Here is an 8,958-nt window from a genome sequence, read left to right as displayed (position 1 = left end):
AGCTACTATTCACTGCTCTAACGGTTGCACCAAATGAATATCAGATTGAGATTTCATCAAACAATTCATCAAATGGACGACGAAATACTGATTTCACCAAAACACTGTTGGTGACCGTTGGAGGGGGGACCCGGTCGACCAACCGGTTGCCCGGCCGGTTGACCGAATTCCTTTGAAATTGATAGGTTCAAACCGGTCAAAAAAAGGTTCAAACAGGTAAAAAAAAAAAAAATTATTTTTGCCTTACCGGTCGACCGGCCGGTCAACCACCAAAACCAAAACAGAGATGAAGCTGTTCTGAATACATTCCAAGTTCTTGATGAATTGATGAAGATGAGTGGTCCCCAACATTCCACCTTGTTGAATTCTGGAAAAGTGGAGTGAAAATAAACCCAAACCAAAGATTCCTCTAATTCTGGATAGTTATTGAACAAATTCCCATCTCCATGAACAAAGCGTTCCAAAAAAGAATATTTACGCTTACCGGTCGACCCACCGGTCGACCAACCGGTTGACCCACGGGATTTGATACGGGATTTGATGCACCGTTGGAGTGAGTGGTATCAAATTTGGTGAAATGGGTCATTTTTGACTCAGATTTGGTGAAAAATCTGAGTCACCGTTGGAGATGCTCTTACGTGCAGTCCAATAATACACCACTGTAACTGAAAGGTCAAATTAAAAAAGTCAAATTGATGTTACTTTGGCGGACAACATTTAATTAGCGTTGATCCTCTCATTGATGTTACAATAGTCGACTTAATCATTTCGCGAAAAAGTATTATTTACGCGTCCGGAGTTAAATTCTAACTAACTTTGGAACCCGGTGCGCATGTAATGTTTTAAAAATTAAACGAGTGAGCGACTTAAAAAAAATAAAAAAAATAAAAAAATAATAAAATATTGAGCGGATGAATCATCAATTTTACTATCAAATTGAATCATAATCGAATCATGATGTATTAAATATATTTAAATTATATTTAAATAAAAATATAAATAATAAAATTAAAAATTAAAAATATTAAATTATCTTAAATATTTTTTTTATATTTTTTACTAAAAACTATAATAATATATTTTAAAATATTATTAATTTTAATTTTGTAAGAGGAAATCAAATATTCAATATTCTCTCCATATGATTTTTATTCAAATAATTTGATTGAAAGAAGAACAAAAATTTTGAAGAGACGTCAAAATTTTAAATCTCCCTCCAATAAATTTGATTGAAATACCACATGAATTTCTTGAGTTTTTTTGAAATTTTCTTTTTTCTTCTTATAAATAAATAGAGACTTTCATAATAAATTCAAACTCTTAATGAAAACTCTTAATGAGATTCCTCATAAGAGAAGATCCTTGAAAGAGAGTTTTTAATTAAAGTTTTCTTACATATAATATATAATAAGAAAGAAAAGAAAGAAAAAAAAAAAAAGAAAGAACAAAAAAGTTAGAAAAATATCAAAAAAAAAAATTCAAAATTTTCACTTTCATCGACTTAGCGAACCATCCCCGGGTCAGCCAGTTTAATCGCCGATTTTTTCGATTCTCTCTAATTAGGCAAATTTTTGACTTCGAACAGTTTAGAGGGTATATCCGAACCGAAATACCGACCGGTCGACGGTTTAAACCGGATGGTCCGGTCCGTTCCGGTTGTCAAAATCATGCAGGCATGAATGTTTATTAGTCCAAATTGACGAGTCCTGGGCCTATTTTGGAAATTTGATTAAAAATTAGTTTTTTAGTATTTTAATTTTTTTAAAATCATATCATCTCTCTATTTTTTATATATATAATCTTTTAAAAAAAAATTTAAAAATTAATTTTTAACTAACTTTTCAAAAAAGACGTTGATAGCAATAATCAATTGCCAATTCTCAACAAGAGTCATTCTAATTTTGTGTGTGTGTTTTTTGTTTTTATTTTTAACTTTATTATTATTATAGAAAATTATAAGACTCTATATATTACACATTTAATAATAAGTCATCTAATAAAATATATCGAAACATAAAATAAATCACAAAAGGAATATATATATAAAAAAAAAAGAACTCCTCGCAAGGAGTGTATGAGTCTCCACATATGAAGAAAAATAAACCTCCAAGCAGTGAGAAAAAAACCTCCATGCAAGAGTAATTCTAAATACCCCGGAATTGTTTGAATTTTTTATGTTAATGTTCCAAATTTCATTTGTTCTACTTGTATAATTATTTAGTAAATCTTGCTTGCCTATTAATCCAAACCAATGAGTTAGCAACAACATGAATGACAACTTTGGTTTATGTGTGAAATTGCTGAATTTAGACAAAAATATGGTGAGAATAAATTTGCAAAAGGAAAAAAAGAGGACATATATTAAGAAATTCTGCCAAATTACTATTCTTTAAATATTCATTTATTTTTTGTTGATTTGGATAAAAAAAGTGGAATATGTGGAAAGGGCTTAAATTATAAATTTGAAGATAACTGTAGTGAGCATCAAATTCAGACTTCGTTCACATATAATCAATTGTAGACTTGAAAGTTAATTGTAGTACATGTCAGATAAGTAGATCCAAGTATTATAATCGTCGTGATGAGGATTAGACGCAAATTAAAGATTGTAACTATTTTTGAAGACATTTTAACGAAATTTGTTCATCTTTGATTTTTCTTTTTACTGTAGAAATTCTTTGGCTAAAATTAATAATTGATTATCCTGATGCAAGAGATAATAACAATCTTAGATTAGATAGTTCTTTTTGTAAATCAGAAATATATTGAAAACTATCATTAATTTTAATACATAATTCATAAATTAAAAACAAAATAAACCAACATCACAATTATATTAAAACCAAAAATAAGAATACAAAATGAAAGGAATCTTACAAAGGATTACAATTGTGGAAGCAAATTGGACAAAGCATCCACTATGCACACTAGCACACTCACACTTACACATAATATTTAGAATTCTATAAGCCTATCTTGTGTGGAAGGAATGGCCAGCTTTTATAGAAGAGGAGAGCCAGATTTGAAAATGTTTGAAGTCCAAAGAGATAATGATGAATCTGCTTTGCTTTGCTTTTTTACTTTGTTGGTGCATGGAATCTTTGCTTTATGAGCTGGACCATAGTATTGCTTGGAGTCACTTAAGAATTATTGATATGAGAATCTACTTTATTGATATTGTTTTGTCCTTGAATATTTTCTTTGGATGGAGTTCTGGTAGAGGTCACACGAATTATAAATTATTTAGGTCCACACCTTGACACATGTTGGAAAAGTCATCATCAAGGTTTTGAGTTGAAATATGTGGAGATGTGATTGGAGATGTGACTGGAGAAATTGTTATCTGTGGGCGTGGTTGAGTGACAATAGGGAAAAGTGACTCTAGTACGATTTCATCATTTGAATCAGAAAGGCATTCGACTTCAGCCAATAAGATCATTTTCATTTTGATAGCTTTTTTTATTATTATTTTTCTTCGAATTAAAGTTTGGAAATTAAGGGATACTTGTACTTTAATTTTTTCTTTAGTTCGGCTTTGAAACATCATAATCAAAAGATTTGGATGATTTTGGACTAGAAGATAACATGGAAGGAGCATGATTCATAGATACCTTTTGTTTCCGTTGTTTGTAGAATGTGAGCAATTGATCAGGACATTGTTCGGAAGGAATATTGTAATTTTCCCACCATTTGGAGGGAATTTAGCAAATAAGTGTAGACACCCTAGTTTTGACCGCTCGTAAGACTTAAGCGCTTTATTCCAAGCACTCGATGATGATGATTATATTGTGCACGTGGTTTTGATTCTTAATAAAAGAATCCGAGTTCGAGCTCTAAACAACTCCAACCAGCCATACACATTGTATTTCTACCCCAGAAAGTCAGTTTTGTACCTGTATTGAACATGAAAGTGAGGAACAATGGGCATACATTGACCTTCGGCCGTACATAAGTGACCTCCGGCCAAAGACACCAAGGTCCGGTCAGACCTCTTGACTTTTCAGCCAGTTTGTGCAGCAATCCGCCAGCTGCCCAATTCTGGAGATATTTTGAGCAGCAACTCAAGTTCTATAAATACGGGGCTCATCCTACTGTATCAAAGGTTAGAAGAAAACAAGATTAAGAGTTAGAAAGAAAGAAACAATATCAAGAGTTTAGAAATATCTTAGAAATGTCCAAAAAATATCAAAGCTACTTCATCTTTGTCCTCCCATAAGCTCTCATATCAGCCTTGAAGCCCTCATATCATCCATACAAGAGCTTGAAGTTGGAACTTGATTTGAGACTTGAAGATCATAACTCAAACTTGAGGGTGCTTTGGAATCAAGTTTGGTTTATAACAAAAACACCTTCTCTACAAGCGGTAAAGATTCATTTGTTTTATTTCAATCTTTGTTCACCTTATTCTTGTGTTTTCATACTGTTTTGGGACTATTTTAAGGGATGAAACTTGTGATTAAAAGCTACCCAAAGGTGGAGGGGTTAATCACCCCTGCTTGAACCTTATTCAAAGCTTTTATCCTTGTGTTTCCCGCCTGTTTTCTCTAATTTTTGCCACTGTTTTGGGGCTGATTTGGGATTGATTTGGGGCTATTTTTCAACATCTAAAATATGTGATTTGAAGTTATAAAAGTTGGGGGGGGGGGGAGAGGGGGAGAGGGTAGCCACCCTTCCTTAAATTTGTTTACTAGATTGAATTTATTCATCTTTTCTAGCTTAAATCATGCTATTAGGGGCTGTTTAATTTATGTCAATAATTTTTATTTCAATATTATGTTTGTGTTATATTTACCTATTAATCAACTTCCTATAATCATCACTGCAACCTTCCTCCATTCGATTAAAAGTTGTGAAAAATTGAGATTGTTATTCAAGTATAAGAAAGAAATTTTTTCATGCTTAATTGTTTAATCTCTTCGGAGGATCATTACCAAATGCATACATCTTTCTTATACTAAAGTCAATCTTTAATTTTTTATTTCTTTTTATCACCGGTGTATTTACTTTTAAGGGACTAACTTTCTAGTTAAACCCTTGGAAATCACCAAGGAAAGTGTCATTATAGCTTATTATCAAGTTTGGATTTCAAGTTACTATTGCTCTCTTTGGGTTTTTCCTAAGTCATTATCACTCTTTTGAGTTTGACTATGTTGCACATCTTGGATTTGACTTGAAATCCCTTATCACTTGTAAATGACTTTAACTCTTCCTTTATAATTTCTCCCAAAGAAAATAAGGTTTATTTTCTCAGGTTAAGTTGATGCTTATTTATCTTTATTATGTTTTGGGCTTAGTGGACGTATATATCACTTTTGAACAAAAAGGAGAAAAGATAAATAAAGGAAAAGGTAGTAAAAAAGGGCTAATAAAATTGGTTAATTGGATTACAACCGACATAAAGAACCAATATGATTGATTGAATTCAGTCAGACGTTATACCGAGTTTATTGTGTCAAGGCTTGTCTTACATCAATTCATGATGTTTTGATGAATCTTGAAGCGTCTTTACAGCCAGACGTTATGCTGGACTCTATTGTGTCAAGGCTTGTCTTACATCAATTCATGATATTTTGATGAACCTTTAAGCGTCTCTACTTCCCTTCTTGAATTCATTTCATGATAGGAGGGAGGAGTGGTTGTTATGCATTGCATTTATCGATCTTTGTCCTATTGTGTCCAAAATCATCTTGCAAATCAACTTGCAACCATAGATGGTTTGGGGAACCGAGTTCGCTCCTCTCTTGAGTATTCTTTATGACAGAGAAGGGTAGAAGAGACAAACATGGCTAGGAATACCCTGTCTGCACTGTTTCACCTCAGGCACAAAAAACAGATTTCTGCAAGAAAACAAGGTATGATTGGATTTATTTGAAGTTTGGCTGAGTCGTATTCTGGGTCGGCAAGGCTCCAATAAATTGCAAACAATACACTTTTGGTTGAAAGCAATGATAGGGTGAAACAAAACAATTCCCAACAAGGCAAACAGAGTAATTCCTGAGGAGCATCGCACAATCTTTGCATATTTTTTGTAATAAATTAGACAGCCCCCTTTAGTTATTATTCATTCGGATTTGTAATAATTATTTATTCGGACACTTGGACATTCGGACCTTCCTTCGCAAGGACAAATATGTAATAAGTTGTATGTCTTCCAACTCCCATTCTTTCTTCCTTTTATTTATCTGCTTGTGATGGTTAGTATAGGAACATCATATTTTCAAATTAGTATTTCCATGACTTGCATCCATTCGTTTTGCATGCATAAAAGTTTGGCTCATCATATTATTCGAATGTCAAATTCAACCTCTTTACTTGAATACGTGCGCTATCACACGCCTTGAATTGACTCGCATGCCATGCTAGTAGCCGAGCTTATTACTTGCACGTTGTATGTGTTGCATTAGTCATATTGCATTAATTAGGATCATGCATTTTTTCTAACTATTTGTTTTCTTTTGACTCGCCTTTGGACATAAGGTAAGCATTTTTGCTTTAGCATATTGCATGAGTGTGATTGCTGCCATATCAAACATACTACCATGAGGTTAAATGCTTACTTGATATACCTGTTTGAATGCCTATGGATGAAGGCTATTCACTGAAATTGGGATACTTTGATTAATGTATACATATGAGATCACTTTTTCAAGTGGTTACATATTCAAAACACTTTTTCAAAACAAACATGAAATCAAACGTTCCAGCTTCTAGTCAAATTAGTCTATACTTGTTTGCTAAAAATAAAATAAGAACATATACTGTACATAAGAATCACATTATGATTAGTAGAGGCTGATCTTTAATCGAGTGAGTGGGGTGCTCAATTAATGACCTTCCCCCTCTCATACCTAAGTTCCCGAACCAAGACACTTTGATATCGACGGACTAATGGCCTTTGGCACGAGTCAAGGGTTTCCTAAATTTTTCAAAATAAATATTTAGGTGGCGACTCTAATATCTAGCAAAGCAGTCCATTTTTAGCATTTGATTCAAAGCATCGATTTTCCAAAACAAATTGCCAGATTTGGACTCTTTTTGTGTTTCCGCTGTTTCACATTGCACTTGTGAAATCAAATTCAGAACCCACAAGCGGAGTCTGAACTGTACGGGCTATTCATTCTTCCGAAAAGGGGCACAAAAAGTTGAGCTACAGTTTCTGGCGACTCTGCTGGGGATTTAGAGAACTTGACTCGAACTTCATGATTTGAATTTTTATTTACACCTATATATGTTCTTTGCATTGCATTTGCATTAGTACGCTTAAGTCCCTGTGTTTTGCATCTGTTATTCCTGAACGGTTTACCAGAGGCTTACCCAAAAAGCTTGCCAAAAGGATGACAGGTCATAGGCTCTGCCATGTTGGGAACCTAACCCTTGGATCTGGGCTACCGCTGTACCGTTGGATCCTCCTTTCACTTCTCGGTGTTAGGTGTAAGAGTCATATTAGGTAGTCTTGCTGAGGTACCCTCTTTGACCATTTGACCTAATGCATATAGTACACTCTAGTGACTATTCCAAAGATAGGACATGATGCCACCCGTATAGGATTGTGTGAAACCACTTGCCTGAAATAGGGCAACCTAGATTATGTCAAAATCTAGGATAGGGTAACCCTACCCCTTCATAGGGATGTTCTGGTTCTTTTTACGTGGTATATGCTTTTACAATGAAACTGTACAAGGTGGTTCATATCAGTGGTACAAATGAGCAGTCAGTTTGAGAACAGAGTTCAATGGGGATCGCAGTTCAGCTGCGTGTTGTGATTGTCGAAAATTGGGGCCGAAATGTTGTCCGATTTGGATTATGTTTTCTTTCTTGCTTTTGCAAGGTAGTTTATCATCATATCTTCAGAGAGACCCGATATCCTCCAAGTTGTGTCGACTTGTTCTGGTAGACTTTGTAAAATCCAGGATCTTGTTGACGGTCAGTTAGTGCTAGTCTCACTTCCACCAGTTACTCGATGAAGAAAGAACAGGCAGTCAGCAACACTAGCACAGAACACTCAGCAAACACCTGTTCGTTCCTACCCATTCTGTTCACCAGTACCTAACTCACCCGGGTCAGCGATGGCACAGAACATAGAAGAAGTTGCTACTATGATGACAGCATTTCAGAGAACCATGGATACTGTAAATCAAAGGATGGCCGCACAGGATAAAATTATCGCCGATCTGTGACGCCCATTTGAGGCATCCGCATCCATTGTCCACCCAATCCCGGTCGCTCAGCTAAATTCTGATCCACCTCCACTGGTTGAGAACCCCCAAATCCTGGATCCTCAGGAGATGTTCGCATCGGCTCTAGCTTACAGACTTATGGCACAGCCCCATATGGGAATCCCTCCATTTGATATCAATAAGATTGATCTAGCCCTGATCAAGATTGCTAGGCTAGAGAAAGTGCTAAAAAAGTCCCAAGGCTTTAATTTTATCCCGCATATTGAAGATGGTTATGTTGAGGCCTTGGTCAGATTGGCAGAAAAATTCAAGATGCCTCAAATCGATAGATTTGATGGGAGCGGAGACCCTATTGTGCATGTGCGCTTGTTTTCGGATGTTCTGAGACCAATGGTCCCAACTCGGGCTCAGAGACTGTCATTATTTGGCAGAACTCTATCGGACCTGGCAGCTATCTGGTACACCAAACTGGAGGACGCGACTAAGAGAAATTGGGAAGAACTGACTGAGGGGTTTGTTAACCAGTATTCATATAACACTTAGATAGAGGTAACCATCAGTGAGCTGGAAGCAACTACCCAGAACCCCAAGGAACCCTTCATTGACTTTGTTACAAGATGGAGGGCAAAGGTAGCCAGAATGACGAACAGGCCCTCAGAAAGGGAGCAAGTTTGGTTGGTAGTTCAGAACCTTGAACTGGACATGTTACAGAGAATGATCGTCGTACCACTATCGTCCTTCACCGCCTTACATGAGTTAGGGTTCAAATTGAGAGTGCTTT

General features: G+C 35.4%; 1 long non-coding RNA gene across 1 annotated transcript; it reads left to right on the top strand.

Annotated features, from left to right (window-relative positions):
• Positions 1–3,847: 3,847 nt before the first annotated feature.
• LOC145821167 (uncharacterized) lies at positions 3,848–6,161 on the top strand. Its single transcript, XR_014363201.1, has 2 exons — positions 3,848–4,363; positions 5,624–6,161. It is a non-coding gene; the product is annotated as an uncharacterized LOC145821167 (long non-coding RNA).
• The last annotated feature ends 2,797 nt before the right edge of the window (positions 6,162–8,958 follow it).

This window comes from Camellia sinensis, chromosome 3 (assembly GCF_055761805.1).
Source record: "Camellia sinensis isolate YWXY chromosome 3, ASM5576180v1, whole genome shotgun sequence".
Classification (NCBI taxonomy): Eukaryota; Viridiplantae; Streptophyta; class Magnoliopsida; order Ericales; family Theaceae; genus Camellia; species Camellia sinensis.
Note: the sequence above shows the minus strand (reverse complement) of the source record. Positions and strands in the feature narration are given on the sequence as shown.